At 37.0% G+C, this 17,655-nt stretch overlaps 1 protein-coding gene across 1 annotated transcript in view; it reads right to left on the reverse strand.

Annotated features, from left to right (window-relative positions):
* The window catches only part of GABBR2 (gamma-aminobutyric acid type B receptor subunit 2), a 448,010-nt gene that overhangs the window by 263,822 nt on the left and 166,533 nt on the right, over nucleotides 1–17,655 (reverse strand). The window lies entirely within an intron of this gene.

Genomic DNA, 17,655 nt, shown 5'->3' on the forward strand with positions numbered 1-17,655 from the left:
TGATTTTACACTCACAAAGAACATATGCATTGCTATAACCTCTTATGCCTGTCTTAATTAGAAACACTGAAATCCAAACAGCTTAAAGTGTGCATAACTGGACAGTTTATACTTTACAAAGAAAAGATGCTTCCTCTTCACCTGACAGTAGCTAGACCTTCTACTTCCATGTAAGTCTTATGTATTTTCAGTAAAGAAACTGCTGTTCTGTTAGATTTCATGAAGAAAGTACAATATGAGATACCGCCATATTGTGATCTTGATTTTTCAGAACCATACTGGTTTGTTCACTCAGCATTTTGTAATATCTAATAATCAACACTATTTTTGTGAAGAGCTAATTTCAAGAGAAAAAGAATGTAGGTCTTCAAGGTGGAAGCACATAGCTTTTCTGTCTGGCCTTGTAGTGCTGAACATCATTTATACCCTGCACAATGAAAGGAGAAATTGACTTCAGAAATCCAGCATGAAGAGAAATGCCTCTCAGCAGTGTGGCTGCTTGCAATTTGGTCCCAGCAAACGACTTGCTTTTCAAGTTATTATGGGTTGGGATCGAACGTAATTTGTTTGATCCTTAAGAAGAAGAAGTAAAGAGCAAGGCTGGGGTCACAGTAGTGATAAGCAACATAGATAAGGCTCATCTCATTCAGGTTCACATATGGAACAGGAAATTTTCAGAAGAAAAATATAGAAAACCTTAGTGAGATGGCCTTCGGGGGAAGATCTGTAATAAAGACAAATAAAATTTGATCTATCCTTTGAAATTCTAGTGACTTAAAAAAGTGCTTACATTAGGATCGTAATTGCCCAAAGTACTTTGGGAAACAATGACGTGAAACCTTACATCTCTTCATTAACCAAAGGAAGATGAAGACTTGTAACTTAGATTTCTCAGCTATGTAGTGATGAGAGATGAATCCAGGTGTACATGTAATACAAAAACACCTGAATTACAAAAATAAAAAAAAAAAAAAAAAAAAAAAAAAGAATACCTTGTCATTATCTTTTTGAAGACAGATATAAATAGAAAATAGAAAAAAATTATGCGTATACAAGACATGGAACATTAGATAAGTTCCAATATAGGCTTCTCTTTCCCACATTACAAATACCATGGTTGGTCACAATCTGTATCAGTTTGCCATTTTAATAAGACACTCAAAAGAGATGGAAAAATAACATGAAATAGTAATGTCAGTTCATCTTCATTTTTTTTCTTTTTTTCACATAAATAAGTCAGCGAAAATATCTAACTTCTCACAAAATCATCATGCTGAGAGTTTGGGAACACGCAATGAACTTAATTCAACAGTTTCAAGTACACAGAATTACAAAATCATAGAATGGTTTGGGTTGGAAGGACCCCAAGGATCATCAAGTTGCAACCCCCTTGCCACAGGCAGAACCACAAGCCTCCAGATCTGGTACTAGACCAGTCTGCTCAGCACCCTACCCAACCTGGTCTTGGACAACTCCAGGGACAGAGCATTCACAGCCTTTCTGGGCAGCCTGTTTCAGGACTTCACCACTCTTGGTAAAGAACTACCCCTGACATCTCATCTGAACTTTTTGTCCTTGAGATTAAAACCATTCCCCCTTGTCCTATCATAATATTCTACATTGGAAAGGACAAAGAAGGAAAATGAAAAAGAAAAAACACTGAATGTTTTAAAGAATTGTAACAAACAGAACCTCTGCCACTCTTCCTGCTTCCAGAGGGGCTGAGGAGTTCCCTCACTCTCCCTGCACCTCTTTTTGTGCTCTTTTCCCACATTTTTTTCCACAGGCTTTTTGTTTGTTTGTCTTTGTTTTGGTTTGTTTTTTTTTGCCCTTGTGAAGAATCCCTTGGTGCAAGCCTCTAAAGTCAATCCTTTTGAGGTTTTCAACAAAATGGCACTGTCCGTGGGCTTCTAAAACCACTGCTGGCAGTGGACAACGTATTGTATTGCTGAAGGCAGTTAAGCATGAAGGCCAAATTGGGCTGACTTTCCTGTAGCAGGTAGAACTAAGGCCAAGAGGTGGAGAGTAAGGGCTTGGTGAGGACAGATGGTTTGTTGAATTTCTAAAAATGTTGGAACTAGTCATAAGTCATACTTAGGGGTGTATGATGTCATTATTTCATGGAGAATTATTTAATATAAGGTGCTGAAGATGTTGGTCAATGCCAATCTTCCATCTTCAAGAAGGGATGAAAATCAAAATAAAAGTTTATTTTCACATTACAATAAAAGGTAGGACACGTCGGACATACACCAGGTTATATATCATAATTGAGATATATACAGTGAGTCTCTGTGCATATATGTATGAATATATATAGAAAAAAATATAATGGAAGAACTTAACAGATGTCCATTTCTATCATCAGAAAAACTGAAGCTACTTTCAGGTCATCCTTGGGAAATCTTTCTTTACAAAACCTGTTTATGGTCTGATACGATTTCAGAGCAACTGCTTGAGAATTTAACGAGTGTATTGAAGAAAACATACAAGCTATGGCTCTGGCAGAGATTTCAGAAACAAAAGAATTTAAAACTGTTAAATGGAAAAGAAGATAACATTTACCATTCAACTATGAGTGTTAACTACAGTTCAAACTGAGGATCAAATAGACAAAGATTTTTGAAAATAAGTATATGTCTCTTCATAAAAACTCATCATTTATTAAGGCAGAAGAATTTTTACTGTCACAATGAAATCTGCTCAAATTCCCAAATGAAAGACTTCATTTAACAGTTGCAGCACACTATTTCTGACTTTTAACATGATTCATAGGCAGTTTTGATGCCTTAATATGTAAGACATTTATTTAAAAAAAAAAAAAAAAAAAAAAAAGAAAGTTTGGAAACCATCCAAAACAAAAAAAATCAATGAGATGAATTCTGCAGAAAATATGTATATAATCAAGGATTGCATCACAGAACTTGAGGAAGTTTTCTTGGCTTCATGCTGCAAATGAAAGTAGAATTTGAGAATGATGAGGACAAGAAAGGATACCATGCTGTACAAATTATCACAAATGCTTCAGCCTAATATGACAGATGGCCAGGTTGAGGAATTTGATCTGAGGAATTTTGCTGAAAGGTTGAAAATTATAGCCAGTATTTTATGAAGAAGGCGCTGGAGTTAGGCATGCATTTTGATAAATTATTTTTTTCTCCAGGAAGATGATACTTTCTGAAACAGGAAATCATTATTTTATACGAAAATTCATTCAGCTTTAAAGAGGGGTATTGGCAAACACTAGATACAGAAGATGGGGAAAAAAAAAACAACTAAGTGTAGAAAAGAACTGATTTGTGACAGACGAGTACACAATCTAGCTTTGTAACCCTGTATCAGTCTGAAATGAAGCATGGTAGATTAATATCAATCTAAAGCACTATCAACTTGAAACAAGCATGTTCCTATTTTGGGGAAGTAAGAGTGCATTCCCTCAAGGAAAGCCAGTACATAAGCAGGAATGGTAAGAGAATAAACTCTTCATGTAAGAAAATGGGATGCAACACTAATGACTGACTAGGAGTTATGTAACAGAGGAGGGTTATTAGAGAGCTGTGATAAAGTTAGAAAACAGAATAGAAAGAATGTGCATGATATATAGAAATGCAAAGGTTGGAAACTGGAAGACTGAAGCAATTTTAGATTGCAAAGAATTCCAGAGGGAAAGGAAGCCACAGAAAAGGGAAGCTGTTTTCTGATGATTGGCTGTTTTGCTATTGTAAGAAAGTGTTCATATTAAAATTTTGTCACTGATATACAGATTTCTAAGAAAAATAAGAGTTTAAAACAAACCCAAGGGAAGAAGTCATCCTAACTTAAGGCAACAGGTCTGTTAAGGGACACAATTATTTACCATGGCTGTATTAGCTAAATAAAATCAATAGCAAAAAAACCAAAACAAAACAAAACAACAACAACAACAAAAAAAAAACAACAAACCACACCAGCAAAGTTACTACGGGTACATAAAACCAATATGGCAGGATAATGCATTCTCCTGAAGAACAAAAGGGGACAGTGGAGCAGAGTGGCTAAAGGAACACATCCTCTCAGATTGCAAGTACCCCAGCAGCTCAGGAGACCCTTGCCTTCTGGCAAGAGAAGCCAGAAAGTCCAATCTTCATAATCCCAAACTGAGAAGGAGCTGTCACACTACAGTAAACAAAGGCTTTCAAACAAAGCTAGTCACTGTGTGCACAGATACAAAGATTTTATACAATGAAAAATACTTAAATAAAGAAAAATATCTTAGGTAATAGGGTGATCTCCCTTTAATAAAACACATCTGCTAAGATAACTGATGCATATTTCCAAATCGTAAAATTGGGTTATTGATCACCAGAGAGATTAGCTTAATTTTCTTAGGATTTTGCACTGTGGCTTGGACAAGTGTTCTATTAATGATCCCTAGAAATTTAAATCTGCCCCTGTTGCTGTGAAACAAGACTTGGTAGAGAGTGCTGTATATATATATCACATATAAATTACAGTTAATGCCTGTATTATGCTGATAAATCAACACTGCTAAATAAGATAAGCACTGCTGATTCAATCGGTCAGTAGTAGCATTTATTATCATCATACCTAAATAATGCACGCCATATTTGCTTTGTTAAGATGAAACACTCATAGTGAACATTGAAAATGAAAACAATTGTTTACAAAAAGTATGCAGTGCGTCATAATGCTCCACAAAATCGTCATCTAATCTATTTTAAGGAGTGATACAAATGAAAGATATCAGGAAATAACTTTGCAAAGATGGTCACAAAAACCCATGTGTTTGGAAAAAACTCCAGCAATACGAAGATATGCACAGTGACTTCATTAACAGAGGAATTGCACAGATCTTCAAAGCTGGTGAAAGCAACACATAGTAGTAACGATCAAGAAACAACGGTAACATTTCAATTTGCCTGGTGATATGTGTCTAAACACAGAGAGTAAAAGAGCTGGCTCTTAAGTAGATCTAGGAATCAAATTGCCAGTCTTCCTTACTAGCTATACTGCAAGGCTGATTCCCAATAGAACAGGTGATGCACTAGTATAAGCAGAAAGCAGAAAGAAGGAGAACTAAAACGAATGTATGATAAGAAGTAGTGCTTTCCAGCAGCTACAATTTTATTTGCCATAAGTACTGTTAAGTGTTTATTGGGATGAAATTTCTGGGGACTCCATCATGCTTAAATTCAAAAGGATTCATGAGATTGTCATAATGCAAACTACAGTGGTATAAGAGATGCAACTAATGAACATTAAAAAATTCTGCTGTTAAGTCTGTTTTTAGGGCTTCCACAGAGACATTTAGAAAAGCAAAATAAAAGTCTGGAAGAAGCTATATGATGGTTCACTAGCAAGTAAAAGGGCAGGATGCCTCATCCAGGTGGAAATATAAAAACCCACATAGGATTAAACAAACTGGATGTGAACTGATCTCATGGATGAACATCCCTTTTGTCACCCATAACATATTACCCATCTGATTAGAGCTCCTCTTTCTTTTAAAATCAGATTTTTTGTCAAATACTCCTGCTCAATATCATCTGCTGTTACCTTCATTAATTTGGTGGCTGAAATTGCTTTCACTGCCTGCCTCTTGGCACCTGGGAGTTTGTAGAAAAAAAGAACTTTCAGCTGGCCTCAGCTTGGAAGGCACTTGCCTGAATTCTGGTGGCATTCCAGTGAACTAATCCAATCACAGTAAAACTGACATTCAGTTGCATGCTGCTCTGGAGATATTTCAGGAAGCAATTCTGACTACTGAATGGATCAATATTTTTGAAGAATAAAACTGAAAAACTTGTATCTATTGATTTATGGGAAAGAACCATTCGATCATGTTTGCTTCCAGATAAGATAGCCTGACATAAACAACATGGTAGGAACTGCAAATGTCTGAAAGCAGGAAATGAAGCCAGATGATAAAGTTTTGTCTTTCGATGTTAAGATTTCCTACTCCCATATAGTTTATAGGTTATGTTTAAAAATAGAGATAGAACTGAACTTGACGAGGGGAACTTTTGTTTTGTTGTTTTTTTTCACTTGTTTGCTTGTTTTACTGGTCTTCAAGTAATGGAGAGGCTGAACAGAGAAAACTGCCATGAAGGATGAGAGGGAGGGAGGGAGGGAGGGAGGGAGGGAGAGAGGGAAGGAAGGAAGGAAGGAAGGAAGGAAGGAAGGAAGGAAGGAAGGAAGGAAGGAAGGAAGGAAGGAAGGAAGGAAGGAAGGAAGGAAGGAAGGAAGGAAGGAAGGAAGGAAGGAAGGAAGGAAGGAAGGAAGGAAGGAAGGAAGGAAGGAAGGAAGGAAGGAAGGAAGGAAGGAAGGAAGGAAGGAAGGAAGGAAGGAAGGAAGGAAGGAAGGAAGGAAGGAAGGAAGGAAGGAAGGAAGGAAGGAAGGAAGGAAGGAAGGAAGGAAGGAAGGAAGGAAGGAAGGAAGGAAGGAAGGAAGGAAGGAAGGAAGGAAGGAAGGAAGGAAGGAAGGAAGGAAGGAAGGAAGGAAGGAAAAAACAGTCTAGACTTACTAGGCATTTTACTTCACCTGCTTCTTAGACAGGAATTTTAAAACTTTATTGTTCATACCAGCCAGAGTCTAAGTTTAAGAACTTCATAGAAAAAACAAGCTAAAGGGATTCCTAGAAGAACATTTCAAGTGAATAGTAAGTAGAGATATTAGTGTTCAAAGCAGAATGAAGATCAAATCCAAGTTTAAATAATGTGATTTTGATTTACAATAAATACTGCCTAAAAAAACTAACGGATTCATCTTATTTCTGAGATATGCTAAGGAAGTATATCATAGAGGAGCAGGTCCAGCAGTTCAGTGGTTAACAGTGCAAGGAGTGAAGTTGGAAGTGACTTTGCCATTTATATAGTGTTAATGTAGATAGCCAGCTGAATATGAGGCAGAATAACCATCTCAAAACATACCACATCTTGCACTATTTAAGAACAATAACTTTTATCCTCTTTTCATTGTATATTTCTTCTGACCATTCATTTGAAAAAGTCTAGTATGGCTTGAAGCAGATGTCAAAAAAAAAAAAAAAAAAAAAAAAAAAAAAAAAAAGGGAGAAATAAATCATGGACTGCTTTTTCTGCTCTCCAGACAGTATTTTCAGATCTATATGAGAAACAAACCATTTACACCTAAAACAGATGTTTTACTTATTGCTGGAGGTTTATCTGAGCACTGAAATCAAATGTCAGGTCTGCAGAGGTTGCTGCAAAATTTGTTTTCATTTATAAACAGCATAATAGACTAAATCCTTCAAGCATTTTAATAAATGGAACCGCATAGTGAGAGTGCATTGTATATCTCTGTCTGTCACACTCAGTTGCTTAGCATTTGGCTACTGGCCTGGATTATGCAGGAATACAGCTTCAAATTCCTGTTATGCTTCTATCGCATCATTATTATTTATCCCAAATTATGTAGCCCCTACTCTGTCTACCCCCCATAGTCTATTTACTTAGCTTTCTGGTCTCTGGTGTGCAAGAGATAATTCTAAAATATTAGTGCAAACCAATAAGTTTGTAAATACTTCAACTTTAACAAAAAAGGCTATGTTACAATAAGCCACAAACATAAAACAAACAAGTAAGAAAATAAATAAATAAATAAATAAATAAGATCCAGACCTACTCACCTACTCACAAAAGCATGCTCTTGGCTGACTGTCCCAAACGACAAAGGCTGCTCTGAAAGTAATGCCTCCTATTTTATTACATTGGCCTATGATGTCAGAAGTGGATGCCGATGGTATGGCAGTGGACATTGAACCTTCCCACCAATATTCTGCAACATTTTGTTGTCATATTTCAAATGGCAGAAGAAGTGCATTCTGACATAATGGCGACTGATATGGACGTGCATATGAAGAAAAGGTGTGGAACTGAATTCCCTCATGAGGAAAAAATTAGCATTCATTAACATTTATAAGTGCTTGCTGGGCATTTTTGGAGACACATTTATGGAGATACATTCATGGAGAACCTCTGTGGATGTGAGCACAGTGAGGAGGTGGGTGGTGCAATTCAGCAGAGGCAACAGTGAAAGCAGGTCAGCTCCTCTGGTGCAGATACTTAGGAGTGCAGCATCCTTGGTTCATCATTGGTGCATAGGTAATGGCGGTGCCTATGTCAAACAGTAGTGTTTTGTAGCTGAGAATTTGGTATGATTGATTGTGCTCTATGTTCTGGTTTCCATGGAAGTAAATACGAGGCATTACTTTTGGAGCTATCTATCATTCTGTTATCATTGTTTGTTTGGCAGATTTCATCCAGATAACACATAAGAAAACCACAGCTATTCTGTTCACATTTAGACTTTAAATAAGATACTTATTTCATTATTTTTTTCCCTCTAAGTGATGAAAAGTAGGGAAAAGCTTCCCCAGTACAAAGGTATCTTAACTGTGGAATATGGGTTGTCATTTCTTTTGAACAAATCAGCACTCTATTAGGATCATGGAGAAGGACCACTGGTGAGAACTAAGATGAGAATTGCCAATTTCCCTAACACTGCCCTAGGTCTTTTCTATTTTTCATTTCTGTTGCCGCAAGCATGGCATCTGAAGAAAAAGAGAACACAATGTCAATTCAGAATTTACTGAAATCCTTACAATTATCCTTTTTGTACAGCCTTAAGTCATGAATTAGTAGCTTGTTTATTCATTCTTTCTCTGCTTCCAAATCTAAGCAAGAAATGCCATGTTTTTCAAGCCCAAACAGGCAACTTTCTCACTGTGCAAATTAGGGATAAAGATGCTGTTTGCTTTGCATGGAGCAGCACAGCTCATAGATGCCTCATCAGGTCCCGAGAGTGATAGCACAGCACTAATACTGCACTCTGCTTGGATTAGTTAGCTTTTTCTTTCAGATCTGTAACTTTTCTAATGTCTCAGCACTGCATGGTATAGTCACAACTCACTAGAAGTACTCAGAGAAAAGTCCAACATCATTTTCTTGTAAATGTACCTTCTCTAATCATGGATGAAGAAGAGTTACACTAAAGAATTCAAAGGGCTTGCTGGAGATGTTGAAATAGAGACTGGCAAAAAAATCTGGGAACTTTCTCTGCCAACAGATGCTGCCAACAAAATAAGCACTGTTTCCAAGGAAAATGTTTTTTCCATGCCCAACAGCAAAGTCATCCTGGTTTACATTGTCAATACAAGCCTTCTGCAGAAATGCCAATCACAATTATGATTATACTGTATTCGGTATAAAAAACATCAAATGTATATCCAGTCCTGTTCTAAATAATAACTAAGATCACATACACTTGACAGTTTTCCTTATTTGCAGCACATGGAGATTTCATCAAGATGTTTTCAACAGACAGACAAACATGCAACACCTATAAACATATACACCTAGGAAAAGTTCATTCAGATCTTTTCAGGCAATCTAAATCACAAAACCACAGCCCTGTGTTGTGGTTTCTAATCCTGAAATACAAATGGGTATAATAATTTTTCATGAGGCATTATATTCTATTACTATAAAATAAAACATGGCAAACCATCTTGGTTCAAGTACAGTTACAAAAGAAAAATCCCTTCTGAATGTCACTGTCAAAGTAGAACAAAGCATATGCATTTCCTCCCTGTACTGCTGCCTCCTGGACAGCAGCTAATTGTTGCCTGAGTAATCCTCAATGTGTTTCTCTCAATACCTATGCCTTGAAGGTCACTTCAGCAGTTACTACTAATTTAATAAGTGTTTCTTTATGTCTTCGTTTAAGTACAGTACTTGCCCCTGGTCTTAGAATGCATTCTGGGTAGAATCCAGTAACATTATCTACACCATTTAAGATTATGTACACTTCAGTTAGATCTCTTAAACAATTTTCCTTCATTCTTGCCATCATCCCTGTTCCTCCAGGCTGACAACTGAATGTTTTCTATGCTTTCTTTGTCACTTCATAATACTGTGTCACTTCATTCACTGTTCAGTACAATCCCAAATATTCCTGAAAACAGCCATTACTGATCTGCTCTTTTTACCAACTATTTTCCACAACTTCCATTCATCCATCCAGCTCAGATAAAAACTGAACTAGACCACTCTACAGCCATAGTTAATACTAAACCTAACATAGCCTTGATTTTTTCACACACAAGGAATATCTCTCTGTGTTTGATCTCTGGCAAGGAGTCAGGAAAGTGCTTAAGAATACCATTTAATTTTAAATATTTCAAGAGCTATATTGATCTGAGAGAAGGTTCTCAGATACAAAAACTCAGTATGCGTATTGGAGTTTGGTAGTGCTTATAAGTTTTGGAAGGCCAACTTACGTATCTTCCCTGATTTAATCTCATATAATTAATAATTTATTACTCATTTATCATGTGTGGTGATTAAGCTGTAATTTTTGAAGTCACTTGCCTCTTCTCAACCCTCTTTCTTGTTATGCAGAGTTTTCTCAATTGCTGTTTGTTTCTATACAACATATTTTACAAAATTGTTTTACATTTTTGCTTTGCACTTTTAATTTTATTTATTATTATTATTATTATCATTATTTTACTATATATATTATTTTATTACTTTTTCTACTTGATCTTAACAGTTTACTGACTTTCACTTTTGTCATTTTAGCTACCACTCAGTACTTTCGTGTTTCTTTTCCAAACACCACTGTTGGACATACTCCTGCAGTGTGAACTTACTTAATGCTTTTATTGCCTGTGCATAGGACAACACCATGATGGAACAAGGACTTGATAGGACACACTGGGCAAATAGAAAGCATTTCTAACAGAGTTTATTATTGCAATTCCAGATCAGAAAATATAAATCATAAGCATTCAACTCAAGATTTCAGAAATTAAATGGATATTCCAAATGGCTTTTCCTAAAGAACTGGACTTTAATCCATACATCCATTAAAATATTGTCAGCTTTACCAAGAATACAAGAGATGCACTAACAACCTGTACTAATTGCACTTCTGGGTAAAGAATAAAATAAAATTAACTATATTCACTGTGGGTTTGTTGTGTTTTCTGTTTGTTTGTTTGTTTGTTTGTTTTTTTACAAGGAAGTTATTCAGAAATCTTCTGAAATTGTGTAAAGTCTTAACTGAACAGCAACAGTTAGCTACTAAAGAGAACTGTGCCTTTTAGATTTGAGACTCTTGGTGTATTTGATCACTTAACTAGTAACAAAAGAGAAAGTGACAAGTGACAGTAGGACACCCTGTCTGTTCAGTAGAGCAGTAGTGCTTATTTTAATATACATATGGTATCTCTGCAGCAAGTTCACAGGAAAGCCTAAAAATTAATGTAGCATTCTTTGCTTTGTTTCCCTTAATCCGGTAATCACATTCATGCTGCTCACTATCCATAAACGACTGGAATTGCCAGCTTTCATTTCTACTGTACTAATAGATTACTCATTGTCCAGCTTGAGTCCTGATTCTCCCCTTGTAGACAGATTTTAATTAGACTGACCAGGAAAGTACTTCCCAGAGCACAGATAAGGAGTGCTCAGAAGTGGCCAGCTTGAAGACTGCCTCCTGATCCATTCCAAAACAGGGCTCTGAAGATAAGGAAAATCAGGCAGGAAATCCAGCCAGGAAATAAGCAGCAGTGCAAGAACAGGATAAGAGATTATGAGATAGATGTACAAAGGTGAGATAGAACCAGAGAGAAGTTATTCAGAGCACAGCAAAAGAAAGGCATACTGAAGGGAAAAAAAAAGAAAAGAGAAAGAGCGTGATGAACAGTGCAAACAGGCATGGTGAACAAATGCAGTGAACATACTAACATTAATGTTTCCAAGAGGAATTTCAGCATTTATAATATGCTGAAAGCCAGGCTTTGCAAGTACTTGAGATGATATATGTAAAGATCGGCATCTAAGCAGCTGTGTGATTACATGCCCCTTTGCTGAATCGAAGATCATTGGAGGTCTGCAGACAATGAAAAGCCTATGTCATTTGGACCACAGGAAGCAGTATGCTGAGGCTAACATGTGCATTTTAAGGCTTTTCTTAAGTCTACCAAAGGAATATTACCTCCCAGTACATTTACAGCGGAGTCAAGCTTCAAGTTTGATGTGATTTATATTGGTGTATCATAACTTGTACTGACTTGCCTGGGATAAACTTTAAGGTGAGATGAATCACTCCCTAGAAGCATCTACTTCTCACCACTGTAGGCACTGATGGGAGACAACTGTGACTATATCAGATGCACACACCCACACTGCACTTGGTCAAAAGAATCCTGTACAAACTGTCAGATCTATATTGATATTTAAGCATGTGACGAAGCAGTGAGACACCTAGAAAGCATATCAGACTCTTAGCACTTCAGGATTTGTAGGTATTTGATTTCTTTGACTAAATACTTTGTAAAACTAAGTGAAACCATTGACAGATGCCTAAGTTCTTCAAAAATCATATTAAAAGATAAATACGGATGTTATGAAATGTTCAAGTGGATTCATATCTTCACTATCCAGAAAAAAATCCTTGTTATTGTGCTAAAGTTGAATTTTCACTCTATCTGTCTTAAAAACAGCTGAAGATTCAGGTTGAGTGCCTCTGGATAGTCTTAACCCTGTCCTTACTACATCCTTCATAACAGCTTAATACTTTCACTTTGACATAGACAACCCAAAGCAGTTCATAGTACAATGGCTTACTTTGTTGAATGAGATGTGCCATTTCAACTAGTGATTTTTGTAATGACCTAGAGCATGGCCTCACCTCCTCAAACAATCTTGCTCTATGACCAGCAAGCTCATTTACCTTAAACTTCAAGCAACAGCCAAAAAAATAAAAGCCAGTATACCTGCATCTGCTCCTTTTAAGCTGTTGTACTTAGGGACACATGACTAAGACTTCAGGCAAACCCCTGGTACACACAAGCCCAACAAAAGTCTGCCACTGGGCTTCATCTGAAATCACCTCTCCTGGGAGAGATGGCATCCCTGGCATTTGTATAGGTTCCTGCTTCCATTAGCATGTAAATACTGCATAACAGTTTAGCTGTTGTAAACTGCCATAAGTTTTCTGCAAGTTCTTATTTACAAAAACACAAGTGCAACACAAAATATAACAGGAAATGCATTTTAAAGGACTAAATAAAAGACTAGGTAAAACAATGTTATCGCACATCTTTCTTCATATTCTCCACACAGTATGGTTTAATTGCAAGGACGAGGTTACTGAACAAATAGTACAATCAAACCAGGTCCATTTTTCAACTGGGGAGTCAGACACAATTACCTTCTATGACAGATGAAAGTGAAGCAGATGGGTACAGGTAATTCTCACTATTCCTAGCAGAAAATGGTGCATTACAGGCATAGAATTTCCCTTGATATAGTAAGAAACACAACCAAAAAGACAAAACAGAATGAAATCTCAAACATGAACCACTGAAGTGCTGTGAAGTAGTTTATAATAAAAATAATAATAATAATAATAATAATAATAATAATTTGGAAATATTACACTCTTGTTCCCTGCTTTGGCTACAAAATATGTTGATGGGTCAATATGTCATTCAAATCATACTTGCTTCAAGTCATTTTGTATTAAAGTGATGCCTACTTTCAAGTTACTGATCAAATGGAAATGGAATAATCATATTGGTGATGAAAGGGTTTGTTTTTCTTTTTCCTTTTTTTTTTTTTTTTTTTTTTTTTTTTTTTTTTTTTGTATTCACAGGGTAGATAGAAATTCAGAAATTTGGACACCAGTACTTAATGATGCTATTGAGAACTTATAAACTATACATAATGGTCAATACACATAATTTTCCTGTGTTGGCAGCCTACATCTCTCATTGCCAGCAAACTTGCTTGTCTATCCAAGCCGTGAATCTGCAGGACTCAATTCAGCATTTTGGCTGGAGGAGAATTGGTCAGGAGGGGAAAAAAGAGGGGAAGGACTCCAAAATGAATATAGTTATTTCTGGATATTTCCAGGAGTTTGTTTCTAGAAGGTACAAGACTGTTTTCCCAACAGCTGTCAAAGAGTGAGAGGCCTCTGCAATTTGTTGAAGCTGATGTTAGGTGTAAGTACATCCCCTCATCCATGTGTCTTCCTATCTCTCTCCTTTCTCCTGCCATGCAGCACATTAGCCTCCTTGAGACCCACAGTATGCCACTCCATCCTTTAAACAGCCATACTTCCACTGCTTCCATAACCTCAACTCACTTCTTGAACTGTTTGGAGGAAAAGACAAGAATTGGGAGTTGCTCTTTGAAGAGGTGGAGTAGAAAGCTCAGTTTTGAACAAGATGCCAGGCAATTAAAAATGCTGGAGAAAACCACAGTGATACATCTTCCTAGTCTCCATTCCACTAGCTGGGTAAGAAGCATCTGCAAGCATCCCTGCATCCAGACACAGAACTGAGGTAGTCAGCCACCGACACTAACATTGTCCTTTACTGGGTCCCCTGAGACTCACTACTAACATAATACACAAGATGATGCTGTTGAAGAAGAACAAGATACATACCCATAGCCTGCTGCAAGTGCATAAGCTGAACCTATTTTTGAATCACAGAAAAGAAAGTGTTGTTTCTAACATTAAATATTATTTTCATAAAATGGAATTATGATGAACTTGCTAAAAATTTCATACATTCTAAGACAAATGCACATAGTTGCATACATATAAAGATCTCCTGTGTCTTCTAACTTACCCAACAATCTCAACCCTCTCAGCTTCTCCTCATATGACAGATACTCCAGTCTTCCTCATTACAGTGGCCCATAGAAGGACTTGTTCCAATGTACCTGTCTCTCTTATTCTAAGGAGCTGAAACTTTGACAAACCACTCCAGTTGTGCTCTTGCCAGGGTCAAGCAAAAAAGAATCACCTTCAACCTCCTGGTGAAGCTCTCCATAATGCAGCAAAGGTGCTGTTGGCCAACTTTGCATCAAAGGGCACATTGCTGGCTTATGTTCCATTTGTTTTCCACCAGGAGCCCCACAACCTGTTCTGCAAAGCTGCTTTCCAGCCAAACACTCCCCAGCCTATAGGAGAAGACACTCTGGATTTCTTTCTCTCCAAGAGCAGGACTGGGTATTTCCTTTTGCTCAGCTTCAGGAGATCCCTGTCAAATCTCCAGCAACTTGACATCCCACTGAATAGCAGTGCCAACCATCTGCAGATCTGCTGAGGATATGCCCTGTCCCATCCATAAATGCCCTGTCCCATCCATAATCTTGATTATTAACTAAGGTATTAAGTAGTACTGGCCTCAGTATCAACCAATGTATAATCTTCCTATATATTACACATGTACTTAAATTCTATACTTTTCCCCTTGTCAGAATATTTTCAATTAAAAATAAAACAAAAATAAAGCTAAGTAAAGTAAAACATTCATAAATATGACTTTTGAAATATATTAAGATGCAGATCAAAATTAGAGGTCCAAAGCAGAGTAATACGTATGGTATATCCCTCTGTTTTGCTTATAGCCAACAAATTGATAACACAGCAAATGCACTACTTTGTAAGAATGATGTCCTCTACCCCTACTATTCATACACAGTTTTAGAGAAAATAACTTCACTAAATCCAAACTGACAGCATTCAGCTTCAATCTTTTTTATTGTTTCTGTATATGCTGTTACTGTTCAGTATTTCAGACTCAGGTACCCAGCTTACTGCCTCATTATTTAGATGGCTACCAATGAAAAAAAAACCACCACAGCATTATTTGAGTCACGCAATTCCAACGCATAATTTCATGAATGTGAATGCACAGAACTCACAAATGCAGTTACTGCTTCTGAACTCAGAAACTACCATCTATCTAATAAGTGCAGCTAAGACAACAGCTTCAGGTTTTACCTAAAATAACCAGTGGTGCATTTGTTATCATCTCACTCATCTTCATGAAGCCTGAAAGACAACAATCTATGGGATAAATGGGAAAAAACAAAAACAAAAACAAAAAACAAACAAAAACAAAAAACAAAAACAAAAACAACAACAAAAAAACAACCACAAAGCAACAATGTGACATTTAATTCAGGTTGTTTACAAAAGTAGGCAGATATCAGCCTATGGAGTGCCTATTGGCTTGTTAAGAGTTCACAAAAACTCATGACCAAGAACAGGTACAAGAACTGTCTTCTTTAGCAAATTAATATGTTTATTATGTGTTATTATAAGCAATATTTGTAGTTGCTGAAAAAGACAGGATTTCAAAGTCTGAATACAATTGCTTACCAGTCTGGAGACTGGTATAAATGGTTGCGGCAGAGACAGTGAAAATGATATTTTTATTACTGCAAAAGTCAACATTTGTAGATAAACACTGCTTTTTGACCTGTTGCATTATAGATTAATTGGTAATTCTGTGTATCCCATTGGTAACACTAGCAATGTGATCATTATTTACACACTTCAGAACTTAACACATTAACAACAACATGACAAGTTAAATACTGTAGGACAGCTGGCCAACTAACATTTTAAGGGTTTATGATCTAATGCTAACTCTTCAGATGCTCATGGTAGTTCCCTACACGGATAACAAGCAGGAGGTGGAAGCTGCTGGCAGAACACTGCAACTCTGGCAGTTCTTAGTTGGAAGCTAAATCTTCTAATCCTTGGGCTGCTTTCAATTATATCAAGATAGGAAATTGCATGGAACTTCTCCCAGGATAAGAATTTTATAAGTGGCTCTGTTAAAGCACATCCTGGCAATGAACAGAGTATGGCCACACTGGGATCCAGCCACCTTCTTTCTTGATATTGCAAGGGCAACTATAAGTTATAAAGACAAATGTAATATTTTCATGGAATGAAATTTATCAGCTGATTTACCAGCTAAAATAACTACAGAGACTTTCTAAAATTATTCACGCTTTTTCTTGGAAATAAGATTTCACCAGAGCTAAGGAAAGATGGACAGAAGCGAAGATGCTGAGAATTCTGCATGTCAGGGTCTGCAGCTGTCACAGATATTGCTTGAAAGTCAGCACTGCTTGCAGCCATCAGGAGCCCCACAGTTCAGAGTTCAGGGGTGTTACACAGCCTGTCAGGCAGCCAGCAATGCTCCAAGCTGACGTTAATCACCTGCTTTGGGGCGCACAGCTGTTGCCAGAAGCTTCAGAAAGTTGGCAGTGCTAGTACCAATTTATTTCACTTTGCAACAAATGCTGGCATACGGGTATTGCTTATCATTTCTAAGGAGCTTTTTGCCAAGGTTATTAGCTTTCACAGTCATCTAGGGCTACAGTAATGGGAGATTTAGGACATTTTAAGAACATTTCTAACAGTGATGCCTAACAACAAAGAGTACCTTTGGCTATAGTAACTGTGCATACAAACATTGCTAATATGTTGGCAACTTTCCTAATAATAACCAAGTGCTTGCCACTACTTACAGCTGTGAAAGCATTAGTCAGTGCTTCAAACACTACTGCTACATCAACAACAAGTATAGAGTTTAATGAGTAATTCTTACAATATTAGGAGATATTTTGCCAGAGCCCTGTGCCGCAGCTAAGTCCCTCAGCAGGGTATATCAGCCCAGACTCAGCACTGTGCTAATAAAGTAACACTGATTTTGAGCAATGCTGAAATATTGAAAGCTACTCTGCTGGGATCACAGAGAGAGGCTCTACTTTTGAATACTGAAAGAAGTCATTAACACAGATGAGAGACAGT

Source organism: Excalfactoria chinensis, chromosome 2 (genome assembly GCF_039878825.1).
Source record: "Excalfactoria chinensis isolate bCotChi1 chromosome 2, bCotChi1.hap2, whole genome shotgun sequence".
Lineage (NCBI taxonomy): Eukaryota > Metazoa > Chordata > Aves > Galliformes > Phasianidae > Excalfactoria > Excalfactoria chinensis.